Consider the following 16,403-nt stretch of genomic DNA (forward strand, 5'->3'; position numbering starts at 1 on the left):
GGGTTGGGGTTTTGGCTCAGCAGTAGAGTGTGGGGCTGGGGTTTTGGCTCAGCAGTAGAGTGCTGGCTTCGCACTTGCAAGCCCTGAGTTGGATCCTCAGCACCACATGGAAATGAACGAATGAATGAATGAATTAAAGGTATAAGAAGGAGGAGGAGGAGGAGGGGGAGGATAAGGAGGAGGAGGAGGATGAAGAAGACAAAAAAAGGGAAAACGGAAACAGAGTGAGTTTAAATTGTGGTTTCCAATTCCAAAAAGTTTCCTGAGAAATGTATTTTTCTGTGTATGTGAGATCTCTTATTTCCATGACATGTTTAGTTGTGTTTTCAGGTTTACTCTTACTATGCTCTAGTTATTCAGTTATGGAAAAACTAGCTGATATGCCAAACCAGTCTTTAAATCAATGAAAATTTTCATTAAGCATAAAGTTACTTTCACATTTGCTACAATCATACTAGATACACTTCTGTGTAGAAAGGGAGTACCTTTGTTGGGAGTTTAAAATATTCCCCATGGCTAGATTACATGTACCTAGAACTCCCATTGTTGTTTATGTAATAGTGGCTTCATCGGATTAAATGCTGTACTCTGGAATAAATTAGAATAGGAATAATTTACTCATAAGATTCATACATAAATCATTTTTATTGACAAAATACTATATAAGAATTATTGTTCTGTTGAGCTTCAGTTGGAGCCAAAGTATAGTCACTTACTTAAGTAAAAGCAGTTACTTGAAAACTAAAAATGAGAGATAAGTCAAATTACTTTTGAAGAGAGAGAGAGAAAAAAAAAAAAAATCTGGTTTCTTGTTGGGGTCCTTGATGTTGAATAGCAGGCTCATTTGCAGGTGGAAGGAACCCTTCAGGGAACTCACTTCTACATTCAGAATGCGGGGGTGGGGGGAGGAAATCCAGCTCTTTGAGGAAGGTCATGAGGAAAACACATTATATCACACTATAATAAAATAACTTAGGAAATATATGAAATGCTATTCATTCCTCCATGGTTTTTTTCATTTCCATTTTTTCTTTGCTATCATATTTTTCTTTCATCCTCTCCATTCACTTGCCTTCTCTTGTTAAAGTTCACACTTTCCATCAGAAGAATCAGGATTAATTCTATCTTCCATTTTAATTCATGTTTAACTATGTCATTCTTGCTTACAATTTATTTATTCACTCAACAGGTATTCACTAAGATTCTAATATAAGACAGACACTATTTTTGGAGTTATGAAGGAATATTCTGCTATGATTGCTGTTGTAAATGCGTTTGGATGAATTGCATGTGAGTATTTTTGTAATTTATACCCTAAGAGTAAATTTCTGGATCATCAGTTATGCATATTTGAAACTTAGTATATATTACCAAGTGCTTTCCAAAAAACTATATGAATTTGATCCACTAGTAACATGAGGACACTCTAATTTCCCCACATCCTCACTTAAATTTACTACAGTCTCTCTATCTTAGTGATTCATCTGGGTAGGCAATAGTGATATATTGTGTTTTAATTTGTATGTCACCAATGACTAAAGAATTTCTGCATTGAAATAACTTTTTTAAAAAAAATTCTAGATGGCCAGAAAATAAAGCCTTTATTCTAAAGAATGTCTAAAATTTAATACAATATCCATTGCTTCTAAAATTTTTCTTCAACAGAGATGATTAATACTGTTAATCACATTTTCTTATATTCTTATTTTACAATTAATATATGTAAATAAAATTTAACATAATTTGATTAATCTTAATAAATATGGTTCCTCAAATGAATAAATAAGAAATTACCACTGATGCCCAACTACTCTATCACCCCCTTTTTTTTTTTCAGTTGTTAAAGAAACAACAAGATCCTGCCTCAAACCTCTCCTCTGCAAGCTAAATTAACTGTCATTATCATGGCACTGAGATTATTTTCTACTAAAACAATTTCAGATTCTCAATATATAGCTAAACTTCTTCCTCATATTTCTGTAGCTGTGCTTTCCCCTCATTTAGATTCCAATGAACAATGTCTTTATTTAACCCTTCAAACTCTTTTACAGCATCATATGTCCCTTATTTTCTTTGCTCATACACACAGCCACACCAAGATTCCTGGACTTTTGACAGAGAATAATGCCCACACAGGTATAGTTGTGAGGTCCCTTATCTTTTATTTTCAGGTGTTGTAAAATCTCATGGATTTTTTCATAGAATGCTTGTTCATAATGATTTCCAATTCTTCCCCAAAAGCTCAGGCCACTGTCAATAACTGTTCTCACTGTATACCCTTCTGGGACTCTTTGTGGCAATCTGTAAATCCATTAGGACTACACTCTAATACACTTAGGCAAATGGGTGTTAACTCATTTTCCTCCTTTTCATTGTTATTCTTTTCTTTGTTTTTCTACCTGATACTCATTATGGGTTTATTTGAGCTACTGCAGATTGATCTAAAAAAATTATCAGCTTACAATTCTCATTTATTACTCTACTTTGCTACTATGGGAAAGCCTACTTATTTGAAAACAGGTAATGCCCCTGTATATACAACCTGTGCTTTTGCACAATTTAGTACTCATTGGAATACAATTTTAACCCATGGAATTACACACACTTTTATCAAACAATCCTTGATTGAATGAGCACATTGTATCCTTATATCATGCCACTTAATGGAAAAATTTTAAAAAAGAACCAAACCCACAGCAGAATACAATTCTTAATTTTATGAAAATGGACATAACATAAAGGATATAAAGGATAATGGGGATCAAGTGAATTAAATGGGGGTTTATTCATCCTAAAAGTTTTCCTGAGAACTGAAAATTTTTTATATTTAAAATTTCCTGTTACATGACAGTCATGTTATATTGATTATTCTTAATATGCTCTAATTATTCTTTTTTTATGAAAAAAACTTGTTGATTTTTATTATTGTCATCAATGCCAAACAAGACTTTCAATCAATTAAAATCTTTCATTAAGCATAAAGTTACTTTCACATATGCTACAATCATAATACATGCATTTCTTTGAATAGAGGCACATACTTTCTTTGGATTTTATAATATCCCTCACTGCAAGATTATGTATATAAAACTCCCATTGTTGTTTGTGTAATAGTAAATTAATCAAACTTATTTACACTATCTAGAATTAAAAAAATGGAAATAACTTACTGATAAGATTCATTTTTAAATCATCTTTATTTACAAAATACTATACTTAGAATTATAATTCCATTTAGCTTCAATTAGAGCAAAAGTATAATCACTTAATAAGTAAAAGTAGTTACTTAAAAACTAAAAGTTAGAATAAGTCAAATTACTTTTGAAGAGGTCAAAAACATCAGGTTTCTTGTTGTGGTTCCTGATATTTAGTAGCAGGCTCATTTGTAGGTGAATCAGCCCTGAAGGAAACTCACTTCTATTTTCAAAATGGGGTTCTGGAGGTAAATCCATCTCTTGGGGGAAAATAATGAGGAAAACACCTCAGTAAATAGACATTTTGCATTGGGGATGGAGGGGGCTGTGGGCCTGGTGGAAAATAATCTCGAGATGATCCGTTTTCTGGAGGAGGTAGAGGGAAAAAAGGTTCTCTTCTCAACTGACTCCTTGAATCCACTGGAAACAATAGACCTCTGATTGGAGGGAAGGGTGAGAAAGCAAAGCCAGAAGCAATTTCTGGGTTTTAAGCAGGGAGAAATGAATCAGGCACATTGGAATTACCAACATTAACTTTGGTATCATTTCTACTAGATTCCATTTCTGAAGATGTAGGCCAATCCATTTTACCCAAAGACAGAATAGTAGAACTTCTTAGTTCTGCTGGTCCAGATGGTCTATTATAATTATAATAACATCCATCTTGCCTTTGTAGAGGAAGACATGGATCTAAATATGGATCTCCTGGTGGATGGACCATCATCCTATGGGCCTTTACCCATGAAGGTGACAGGGGCCCAGTGTAATAAAAAGCACTGAGAATCAGTTAACCCATCAGAGCCTGATTCTGTTTTTTCATTGAAAATATGAGAGCCCAGAGGTTTCTCTTGGCCTCTTGAACCTCTTCTTCCTCCCCCTGGAAGCAAAGATAAAAGTCTGTGTGGACTCTTCTTTTCCAGAAGTGGAGCTCTCATTTCAGATGAAGGCTGATCCAATACTGAGGGACCATTTAGGGCATGCTCTCTGCCAAAGGCTGTATTTGAATCATCAAGTGCATAAGAATCTTTTTCTTTTTGTCTGTTGTGAACATTTTTTTTACTTAAATCATTGAGGTATCTTTTAGCACTCTGAGCTGCCCACACATATGCTTTTTTTTCTCATAGTACATAATCTGCCCTGGATGAGAATGAATGCTTCTCTCCAATTCTTCTTCAAAAACTTTGACTTACTTTCTATAGGTCTCCAGCTGTTCAGTTGCATGGCTGGTGTTTTCATCCACTTTGGAAAATTTCTCCTCACATTTTACATGGTAATTTTCCTTTACTATTAATTTCCTTTGGAGTTTCATTACACTTTCTTGATATAGTTCAATCATGACTTTAAATTTCAGCTGAAGATTCTGATTCTCACTTTTATTTTGTGTATATATTACTGCAAAGAGGCTTGCTCTGTCTTAATATTCTATAAGGTTCTGATAATAAAGTAAAAAATGGTTTCTTTCTCCTTCTAATATTTTAAAAGAGGCATTTAACTTGGCACCATACATCGGTTCCTTCAAAGCTCCTTTTGGCTGATCATTTAATTGAGTGCCAATCTCTGATTCACTTTTCATTTCCAACTCCAAGTTACCATCATCTGTTAGGTCTTCTCCAAGCAAGGAAGCACAATCTTTCATCTGCAACAAGTGCTCTGTCAGAGACTTAATGTGATTTTCTTTCTCTCTTAGCATTTGTTCTGCAAGCACTTTAGAGTCTTCAAGTGTTCTTTTCTGTTTATTAAGGTCATTCACTTTTTTTTCCATACTTCAGCTTCTTCTAAAATATGTTTCCGACTTTTCTAAAGTTTGAAATTTTCATTCAAAACTTCTTTTATTGCTACCTTAAATTCTTCTTCATTCACTTAAAATATTCTCAAGGTTGTTTTAGCTTCAGCTATTTGTGAGTTGAGGAATTTTGATTCATCTTCTCTGGACTTAATCCTTTTGGATATATCTTCCACCATTTCATTCTGCTGAGAATATTTAGTTTTCTCTTCTTTTAGCTCTTTTTCTAGAGACAGTATTTCATCCCCAAGTTCAGATCTGAACCTATCCAACTTTTCATATATTGCCTCCCAATTTTCTGCTTCTATTGACTTCTTCTCAAAAACGGTGTCCTTTAAAGATGACTCTAAGCCTTCCTACTCTTTTTCAACAAGGCTAACTGTTTCATGTAGTTCAAATTTTTCTTCAATTAGTCCAGGAAGTTTTAGAGCAAGCTTTTTTTCTTCTTACATAAAGCCTGTTTCTAACACATTGACAAAATCTCCACAAAAACAACAGAACAGCAAAAGATCCAATAGCTGAACATGTCACCAACTCCTGAGGATAGCCATAAGTATTAGAGCCTGATTTCATGTCCTCAGACAATGATGCCACAATCCTAAGTACTTATGCCCCAGATACAACTCAGGGGCAGTCCTTGGCCACTCTATCACAATAAGGCTCATTTAGCTATTGCTGCTGCAACTACAGCCTGTCCCACCATGCCAAAAGAGGTTGGGTACACTCAGGTCTTGGTCAGGGACCCAAAGTTGCACCAGGCAATGGAGAATAATATTGTGAAGCAGCTGCAGGGGTGGGGTAGGGGGTAGAGGGTCTGTGGGCATAGACATGGAAAGAAGTTATGGGCTCCCAGGTGCCTAGCACACTCACATTGCCTTTCTGGAAAATTTTGGCCCCTTCACTATGCTTTGCATCCTGAAGCAGTGCACGTTCAAGCCTGCCCCAATATAGTCAGAGAAAACTCCTCTCTTGCAACCAGTCCTTGGTTTGATTTCAAGACTGAGCTTATTATGTTCAATTCTATTCAGTCATAATATCAACCAGTTTGATGTAACTAAAATTCTAAAGCTTTGTAAAATATTTGAAGAGCCATTATGTCACACATTTATATTTGTACCACTTTCCCTTTTATTTTAATGACTCATTCCTTTTCCTCCCCTCATGTTCACTCCCTTTTTCTTCTTTTCTTTCTAAGTTGCCTCCCCTTCCCTTCTCTACCTTTCTATTTCTTGCAATGTTGGAGGTTAAACTGCAAGGCCTTCTATATACTAGGCAAGCTCTCTACCCCTGAGCTCCATGCGTAGCCCTGTTGACACTTTCTATAGAAGTAATCTGAAATTTTTCTATAGAAAAAGTTTCATGTAAGACTATTTTAAAAGTAATGTTAGAAGAGTTGCTAACAAGAACACAAATCAGTTTTGACAAGTTACTTTTAAAAAGAACAGCATGTGTAATATTTATAAAAAGAAGGGGCTTACAATTAGAGTTGGTTTTCATGTCAGTTTTTCTAGACTACTATGTATTTAAGAGTCTTCAAGAGTTTTCAAAACCTTTTTCAGATGCTCTTTTGACTTCTCATAGTATGTAAATACTTCTAAGTAACCTGGTTCTTATAAATATATAGCAAAAAGAAGGATAAGATGTGACACTTTGAAATGGATTTATCTTCTGAAGATGAATTATGTTGTTGTTCAAATAGAGTCCATTACTTGATGTAAATAAAAGACATCAATATATATATATATATATATATATATATATATATATATATATATATATTTTTATTTTTTTTTTCCTAGTTATTCTTAAATTTTTGATGAGCCAGATCTAATCTTTGAAGGAAACCATTCTCTACTAGTCACTGGTTTCCTAAATGTATCTAAAGTTAAAAGGCAATACCCCACCATGTATGAATTAAGCAGTTATATTTCAATGGCCAGAGGGGTATTAATGTAATCTAAAACATTTATCCTGTTTCACAAGGCATAAAAGTTTAGAAAATTTTTAACAATTGTAATTATGCGAGATTATAAATATGTTAATTAGTTTGTGGTGAATATTTCATAGGTATATACCTATATCAGAATCAAATTATCAGCTAGGCATGGTGTTACATACCTGTAATCCTAGACACTTAGGAGGCTTAAGCAGGAATATCACAAGTTCAAGGCCAGCCTCAGCAATTTCACCAGGTCCTATACAATTTAGTGAAACCATGTCTCCAAGAAAGAAAAAAAACACAAGCCCTTCAAGTCACATTTCAGATCCATTGAACCACAACACCATGGGATACCCTCTATTAACTCATGACCCAGTAAGTCTCACTAGATGCTGTCACCATGATCCTTAACTTCCAGAGCCATGAGCTAAATAAAGGTCTTTTCTCTATCATTTATCCAGGGTCATTTTCAATTATAGTAATAGAAATTATATTAAGTTTCAGAGAGATTCCTGGTCAAGGCACACAAGTAAAAAGCAATACCTCTGGAACTCAAACCAATTGTCTTCAGTTCCAAACCTTAATAGAAGCAATTAGCCATCAAGTATAACAAGCAAAAACCAGGCTGCAGATTCCTCTTTACTTGCCAGAGCTGTTTCTGTTTGGATGTAAAAGTCACTGATGAGAGTAGCTTGATTTCATCTACAGCATCTGTATCAAGCTACCTACTTTCAAATCAACTTCCTGAGCCTTTTCCTCATCTGAACACGCAAGTCAATAACACTTTAGTAATAGTGATAATAATATCCACTAATAGAGTTATCCTCATCATTAAATGAACAGACAGAACAGACATCAATTGCTGTTCCATCCCTTCACACTCTCCTTTTCTAGTTTTTTACTAGGGAAAAAAAGTGAGGATTTTTAAAAATGATTTTTCTTTGAAGGAGTATAGAATTTTGAAATTACAAGAGAACTTTTATAGCATATCAAATAGTAATAAGATACTGAACCACACCTAGCTAAAAAAGTTAAGTCTGGGGCAATTACCTTTAAAACTTTCCACTCTGTGACATGGGCAACTTGTCTTACCACTTATTTAATATCAGAAAGTCTTGCACCAGTCATGTCATCATTCCCCATATTACCAGAGATGATGATGATAGACGCAGTACCACATGAGCTTCCTGAATATTTCCAGAGTTCAGAAACAGCTATTTGTACACTTTCCACAACTTGTAATTTCATTTCCTACCAAAAGCCTAGTACTGAACAATTTTTCATTGTAAAATGCAAGCATTGTGTTGTAGCACCTTACATTTAGAAAACAGTGAGCTTGGTGTGGTGGCACATGCCTCTAATCCCAGCAACTCAGGAGGCTAAGACAGAAGGATTGTGAGTTCAAACAACTTTCAGCAAAAAGCAAGATGCTAGGCAACTCAGTGAGACCCGGTCTCTAAATAAAATACAAACTATGGATGAGGATGTTGGGGGTGTCCTTGAGTTCAACCCCTGGTACTCCCTCTGAACAGAAGATTATTGTTTCTTTTTCTGACATGTTACCCTCAGAAATGGGGATCTTCATTCCAGAGAAACTACTGTGTATAATTTATTAACTGAGAGATGTTAATTTGTTGGACAAAAGGATTCGATTCACTATCATAGTACCATAAAGAGTTTGAAGTAGACATCAGAAGACTCAAGGAGAGATGATATGGACATCCAGGGAGTCCAAAAGATGATTCTTATGAGTCCAAACAGCATCCATGGATCAAATATAACCAGAAAGTGCTCTCATGATTAAAATGATTGTTACAGTGGACAAAAATTATTCCTCTTGTTTAACATCACTGGACCACCCCAGGGGTCCTCTAGGAAACCCCCACAAATCATTCAGACCATGTCAACCTTCAGCACTGTGTCTGGGAGCCACTCTGATTCACTGATACTTATGCCAAAGCAGTTGTAAAATATTTTGAATATCACTTCTGGGTATCATCAAAACTACTTAATTAAGAATATTGCTTGTCCCTACAATTTTATATACTTTCCCCTTGAGCTATTTGACAGTGTTTATTACTAAAAAATACTAGCAGCTGAAAGTGAGATCCAGCTCCATGAAATGCATCTTTTTCCTATAGTAGGTATTCATCAAATTATGCATGTTAAAATTTAATTTATAATTCATACACACACTGCTAAAGTTCTAAAAACTATATGCTACAACACAATTTATCATTCACTTCTTTAGAACCATGTATTATTTATCTCTTTACTATTCCCTACTAGAATAACAACTCAACAGTAAGACTAATACACAGATCCTTAATGACAAAATAATTTGGTTTTATTCATGGAAATACTCGAGTTTATTAAAATATATAGAGAAGATCCAAAAAGGGGACCATTTATCCTCCTGTTTAACCCTAAACTGTATGAATTGTTTAGAAATGGGTACTAGCCCAGTCAGTAAGAGTGTGTCTCATGGAAAATAATTAAAATAACCAGATAGAGTTTTGAAGAAAAATATCTGCATTTAAAGAAAGCAATAAAAATTTTCATATTCAAAAGAAAATGATTAGCTATTTGAAAAATTACAATTTGCAAAATTCACTAAAGCTGTATTACTGTGATTTTATTACATAAAGTATGTAATGGTGTCATGAAATATTACTCGCTGAACAACAGCTCAGAAAATAGCCACACAGTTAAAGGCATTTGACAATGGAATAATATTCTATGACAAAGAGCCATGCACAAAACAATTGGTGAAAACAGAAGGTGTGAGAGCTCTGAAGATGCAGGGAGACATACAGATGCTTAAGAAATGTTGTTTTCAAGAGCACAACAGGCAGCCACACAGATCACATTGCTCTTGGATTTCTTTTTTCAAGTTCAAGATATGATGGGGTGCTAGGTAAAGCAGAAGGTCAACCCAAAGAGAGTCACAAGTGAAAGTCATTGACTTATCTCTGCAAACAAGATTTCCAATTCCTTTAAAAGCCACCATCCCACAGGACCTGAGCACACTAAAATACTCAAGGCCAAAATGTACTTGCCCCTCCCAACTTCTCCATTGTGTTAGCCAGCATCTCCTGCAGGGTCCACACTGAGAGGAACTGCTATAGCACAAAGGTACACAGGTACATGTTGACCAGGTCATTCTGTAAGGAAAGAGGGAGAGCCATGTGTATGCCACCAGTGTCAAGCATCCAGGCTCATCTTACTTGATGTCCTCCAGCTGCTGTCACAGAAAGTGTGATGGTGCTTGCTGTCCTGTCAGCTGCCCATTACTACAAGACACTGTCATTACTGCTTGTTTGATACATTGTCACACTCAGGATAACAATAGCTGCCACTTGCAGTATGTATCCTGACAGGAATTGCCCTGTAGCTTTGTCTATAGTCCCTGTAGTTCTCTATAACAGACTATTACTACCAGAGACAATGAAAGCAGAGAAGTTGGGTCAGCATTAAAATTTGACTATTCCAACTCTCACACATTGGTTTCTAACCCACCAAGCATTCTGTTGATTTAAAAAATAACATTCATGGCTTGGCAAGTGGGAGGAAGTGGCAGCTGTGAATTGTGTCTGTGTGGAGAGGGGGACAGCAGAGAGGAGTCTCCAGGGGCCACTGCAGCTGCTTCAGAGAATCAAGGAGCAGCAGGCAAGACTGAGTAGAATCTGCAGTGGCCGTGACCACCACTGTGGGGACCAAGAACAAAGAGGAGGAGCAAAGATGCAAAAGCAAATTCTGAAATGAATGTTACATAAATCATTTTAAGAGCTGTATACAACTATTTACATTTCTGAAGCCTTTTCTCAGTAAGTACCTCAAGAAGGATGAATCTGCCTTCTTGAATCTTTTAGAGTGTCCTGTGTGTCTACAATTCCTGGGTACTTCTGCAAAAGCCTTGCCTTGCCAGCTCAGGTTTTGCAAAGAATGTTTGCTGGGATCATAGTTTCACTCAGTTGTCCTGAGTGCAGGACTCTTGTTGGCTCCCATGACTAGGAGCTTCCCAATAACTTCCTGCTGGTCAGGCTTCTGGATGGCATCAAACAGAGGCTTTGGAAATCTAGCCAGTGGGGGCAGTGGGACCAACTGTACAGATGTATTAAGGGTTCAGGGAAGCACTATGGCTCATTGCAGTGCAAAATGTCTGTAGAGCTCACAGTGTGGATGGAAGCCTAGGTTGCAAACCTGGAGGCCCCAGTTGGGGTATACCTGTTACCATGTCCTACATCATTAAAATAAACATGAAGAAAAGGAGAACAGAGACTTTAAATTCAGCAAATGCAACATCTTCATTTATTGATGACATGTTGATGAAAACTGGTTCCACGGGTAAGTCAATGGGATCCATGGCATCATTGTGCAGATTATTAAACCACTGACTCAGCCCCACCTCAGCACAAAGCACTTTATGACTTTGAGGTGAAAGACAAGGAAGCAGACAATGATCACCTTCCATTTGTTAAGGATGATGTTCTCACTGTGATCCAAAGATAGATGAAAACTGCACTGAAGGAATGTTGGCAGACAAAATAGAAATATTTCTGATCTCCTACATTGAGTTTAACTTGGTTGCTAAGGAGCTGACAGAATGGGATTAGCCTCCCATGGCAGGAGTTGATACTACAGAATGTACCTCAGCAGCATCCCAGAGCAGCACTGCCACAAAGCACTCTTACACCAAGAACACTACCAAAAAACGCCTTCCTTTACTTCCCTCACCATGGCAAGCAACTCCTCTAACATATCCCAGAACTGCCACTCCATACTATCAGCCCTCCTGTCTTCATCAGCTCTAGCAACCTCTCAGCTGCCACAAGGATCAGAGAAATATCTGGGCTTTCCTTCAGTGTTCCTTATCAGTTTCATGTGAGTTCCAAAGTCAACTGTGATCCCCCCACCCACCCAAGCAGTGCAGTGACAACCAGCCCGTTTTTAAATTTCCTGTTGGATGTCCCCTATCCAGCTGCCCATGAAACTATGAAGACTCCCTTTCCCACAAGCACTCTCCTGGCTGCCACTGTCCTCACCTTTGTTCTGTCAGCAGCTAGTGCTGCTGCTGCTGGAAGGGGACCCTGGCCCTCGGCAGGATCCACTGCTCACAGGTTGAGAGACTGAATATTATGAAGATGTTAATTCTACCCAAATTTATCTACAAATTTGATGTCATCCCAATATGAGTTCTAGCAGTTAATTTGTGGAAATGTATATATTTATTCCAGAATTTAAGCAGAAATGAAAAGAACCAAAAATAGCAAAGGCTATTTTAAGGAATTAGAACAACATATAACAAGCCAACAAAAGTCAAGAGTATTTGAAAGGGATGGCATAGGAGCAAGAAAAGGCAGAGACCAGGGGAACAAACAAACCAGAATCCAGGAGCAGATGGCACTCTCACAGCTTTCACCTCAGCATGGTGGGAGAAGGTGGCCTTTTTTTTTTATGCTGGGTGCACTGAACCTTCACGAGGGTAGGGATTGATCTCTACCTCAAACTACATACACTAAATATAACCCAGATGGATCCCAGACCTCAACATCAAAGTTAAACCTATAAAGGCTCTGGAAGATAACAAAAGAGAATTACTTGCAGTGGGCAGGGGGGATGCAAAAAGCACAAACTGGGAATGAAAAAGTTGAGAAGCTGGAGCTCAGTCAAATGAGCCCCTGCTGTTCACCACCAAAGACAGCAAGAGCAGTGACACAGGAAAGCCATCTGTGACAGACATAGCTGATCAGACTCCCAGCAGAGCACCTGAAAATGCAGGAAATCAATGAAAAATGTCAAACTTACTTTTAAAAAACAGGTTGAGGCTCAAACAGCTGTTTCACAAAACAGTACACTCAATGGCCACCAAAGACTCAAAAAGTTGTTTGATAAGACCAGCAAAATGCAAACTAAAACCACCATGAAATTATATGACCATCATACAGATTAAATGCTTTCTAAAACTAATGTCACTGGTGGGATCCTTAACTGGTGGGCCATCACATTCCTGCCTCACTCTGTTCTGGTTTAGAAGGCTTACTAGTGACTATATAGACACTGATTTAAAGGACAAATAAAGAAGGAAGCTTTAGGGATGAACTCATGTAATCCCATGAGCCCCTGACACACAGGAGATGGTGAAAGCATATTTGCATAGTGAAATAACACACAGACAAACATGGACCTGTCTTTTATGAAAAGACCTGCCCAAAAAACAGCCAACCCATTCATAGCACCCATCATGCCAACCACACATCTAAACTAAACAAAAAAAAAAGGTCTGAAAACTTATTAATCACTGCCCAAACAAAAGCTAGCCTGAGGCTACTCTGACAGTGCCTGTTTTATTACCACTGCACCCATGTGAAAAACTGATATGCTGTCAGCATTTCAGTCTACAGAATAAAAGAATCTTGACAAAACTCTTTAGCAATACATTTTCTCTGTCAATAGAAATAGACTGAATTTATTTGACCTTAAAATAGATTATATTTATACCATATCAGAGCCTGTCTTGGAAGCTGTGCCAAACTATGCAGTTCTGGACTTAATGGCCAAGCAAAATGGGCACTGAAAGATCGAACAAGGCTTGTCGTCGGAGAAAATGCCAGTTTATTGAGGAAGAGCTCTGCATATTTATAGTGTTGGGGGTGGTTTGACAGTTATGAAAGTTTAACAGATTAATGGTTTGACAGTTAACACAAGGTGCTTTCTGATTGATGGGTAAGGATCATGTGAGTCAACACGGCTCACCATTGGGTGGCTCTTCTTGGGGGGATGGGGAAGTTAGTCTTTGGAGCCCAGGCGACTCCCAACATTCCCTCCTCTTTGTTATTAAATGAGAGTGGGCGTTGACTCATTCTGACTGCTTCCTGCTGAGATGGGGCAGTGTGGGAGAATAGGAAAGAAGTAGGGAGCCACCACAGGAGGGCAGAGAAGACTGCTATAACTTCAGGAACCAGATCAACAAAGGTTCCTTGCCACTACAGATCCATGATGATGTCAGGCTGCTCTTCAAATTCTCTCCTATCTGGGTGTCTCTGAAACCAGCTTGCTTCTCTCTTTCTCAAAACATCCCAGCTTTCCAAAGAGCTTTCTTCCCTCTTTAACTTTCTCTGGCCCTTGTATCCCAAAATATCACTGTTCCAAGCTTTCACTAGTCTTGTCTCTCTTCACACCAAGAAAGCATGGGCTTTGTAATAAAGAAGGCAGCTTCTCCCATGCTCTGAACGAAGGTGGCCAAGGGAGGACAGTGGCCCATTGTTACCATATTTCCCTTTGAGAGCATTCAGATCTCTCTAGGTTTTATGTGAAACACCTCAACCTTAAATACTGATACTTGAAATTCTTATGAAACTGGGAGGGCAAACAAAACACACATGGTTCTCCTGAGGCCCAGAAGGCAACTGGTAAAGTGCTCTCTTATAATAAAGGTCACAATTATTAAGGGGTCACCATGCTCTGGACACCTAAGTGGTTTGTCAGAAGGACAACACACAACGGTCCCACTACCGGCCAGATCCAAGCAAGTAGTAAGGAGGAGAAGGGGTTCTGGCTGGAGGGGGCCCTTAGTGTCACTTTCTTTGAATCATCAGACATAGGGAAAAGAGAAGACCCAGGAGGGGCCAGAAATAAGGGGGAGCATTAAGTATTGGGCTAAGAATGGAGACACGGGAGAGGCGGAGCTTGAGGGGATCTTGTGGGGAAGGATGAAAAGAGTACTTAATGACAGGTGATGTTCGTTGGATCTTTTGATGAAGGTGTAGGAGCACCAGGCTTAAGCCTGGAAATGTGAATCCACAGGGTAAGTTGGTTATTAAATAGCTTGAGTTTGGCTGCCAAGGGAGTGCACATATTCACCTGAGCAGGACCTTTCCATTTTGGTTTTAGAGGGGGCTTTTCCCCCAGTGGGCATTAGTAAACAAGTTGACCAGGTGTTAAGGAGGTAGGGTTTTGAGAGAGACTGGGGTAAGGAAGGAGCCAGTCTTGATAGCACCAGAGTTCATAGCATAGATGGAAGAGGAGGGGCAGGGCATAGGTTTCAGAGATGGGTAGGGGTTCTGTAGGCAATCCAGAAGGAATGAGGGGAAGGCCATACATGACTTCAAAAGGTGAGAGATTAGAAGGCTTCTTTGGCAAGGCCCTAATGCACAATAAAGCCAAGGGGAGCACCTTTATCCAGTCCAGGCTTAATTCCATGGTGAGCTTGGTGAGGGTCTCTTTAAGGGACCGATTAGTCCTTTCAACCTTTCCTGAAGCCTGGGGGAGGTAAGGGCAATGGAAATGCCAAGGGAGTGATAGTGCATGAGCCAGTCCCTGAGTTATCTGGGAGGTGAATTCTGGGCATTGTTTGATTGGATGGAAGTGGACATCCCGATACAGGGGATTATCAGTAAGCAACAGATCAACTACTATAGAGGCCCATTTGTTAGAAATGGGAAAGGCTTCAACCCATCCCAAAAAAGTATACAAGAAGATATTTTATGTTTTTTAGTCAGTGCATGTTGGTGAAATCAATCTGTCACTTTGTAGCCGGGGTATGACCGTGGGCCTGATGAGAAGGGAAAGGTTTAGGTTTCAATGGAGTATTGGTATTGATTCTCTGGCAGAGAGAGTATTTGTATTGGTTCTATGGTCTTTTTCCCTTAAGAGACAGAGAACCCTAGATATGATGGGATCTCTCTACATGCTATTTGTGCCTTTTGTGGAGAGGCCCAATATCCCTTTAAAGCCAAGTGGAAGTGATCTATTGTAGGAGGGTCTTATCACGTGGGGAAAGGGTGAAAAAGAAGTGAAGGAAAGTAGTGAGACTCTGTGGATTAGAATGGATTAGAGAGTGAAGAAACTGGAAGAGATGTTGGGGATCTTCGGGCCGATTTCCAGTGGTAACGAAGAGTAGCAGAGAGGAGGTAAAGCTCTGTAGGGTGGCTGATCGAGCTGCTTGATCAGTCTTGGAATTCCCCATAGTAGTAAGGGAGGAGTCAGTTTGATGGGCCTTGCAATGGATTATTCCCAGTTGGGAAGGCAGCCTCGAGGCTAGGCCAGAAATAAGTGTGGAATTAATGACTGCCGTCCCTTTGGTGGTCAGTAGCCCCCTTTCTTTCCAAATGGCTGCATGGGAGATCAGGATATGGAATATGTATTATATAGGGAGAGGGTTTCTCCCTCCACTAGCTCACATGCCCTTGTGGCAGCTATGAGTTTAGCTTGTTGGTTGGTGGTATTTGGTGGGAAATGTTTTGCATCTATGATGGATGAGAGGGAAATGACAGCATACCCTGACACTTTAACCCCTTTGTGTATAAAGGAGCTACCATCTGAGAACCAGATGAGGTCTGAAGAGGGCAAGGGTCCTTCAGAAATGGTGGTAGGGCAGGTTAAGATCATACCTCCAGGCATTTGTGGATGGGATTCTCTGAGGGAGAATATGGGAGGAGGGATGCAGGGTTTAATGGAGAGCAGGGCTGAAAAGAGATGGAGGGAT

At 38.7% G+C, this 16,403-nt stretch overlaps 2 pseudogenes; one reads left to right on the forward strand and one right to left on the reverse strand.

Annotated features, from left to right (window-relative positions):
- Positions 1 to 3,919: 3,919 nt before the first annotated feature.
- Positions 3,920 to 8,059, reverse strand: LOC114083575 (melanoma inhibitory activity protein 2-like; annotated as a pseudogene).
- A 331-nt stretch (positions 8,060 to 8,390) lies between these two features.
- LOC114083576 (E3 ubiquitin-protein ligase SH3RF1 pseudogene) lies at positions 8,391 to 12,049 on the forward strand (annotated as a pseudogene).
- The last annotated feature ends 4,354 nt before the right edge of the window (positions 12,050 to 16,403 follow it).

The sequence above is a fragment of the Marmota flaviventris genome (assembly GCF_047511675.1).
Source record: "Marmota flaviventris isolate mMarFla1 chromosome 10 unlocalized genomic scaffold, mMarFla1.hap1 SUPER_10_unloc_1, whole genome shotgun sequence".
Lineage (NCBI taxonomy): Eukaryota > Metazoa > Chordata > Mammalia > Rodentia > Sciuridae > Marmota > Marmota flaviventris.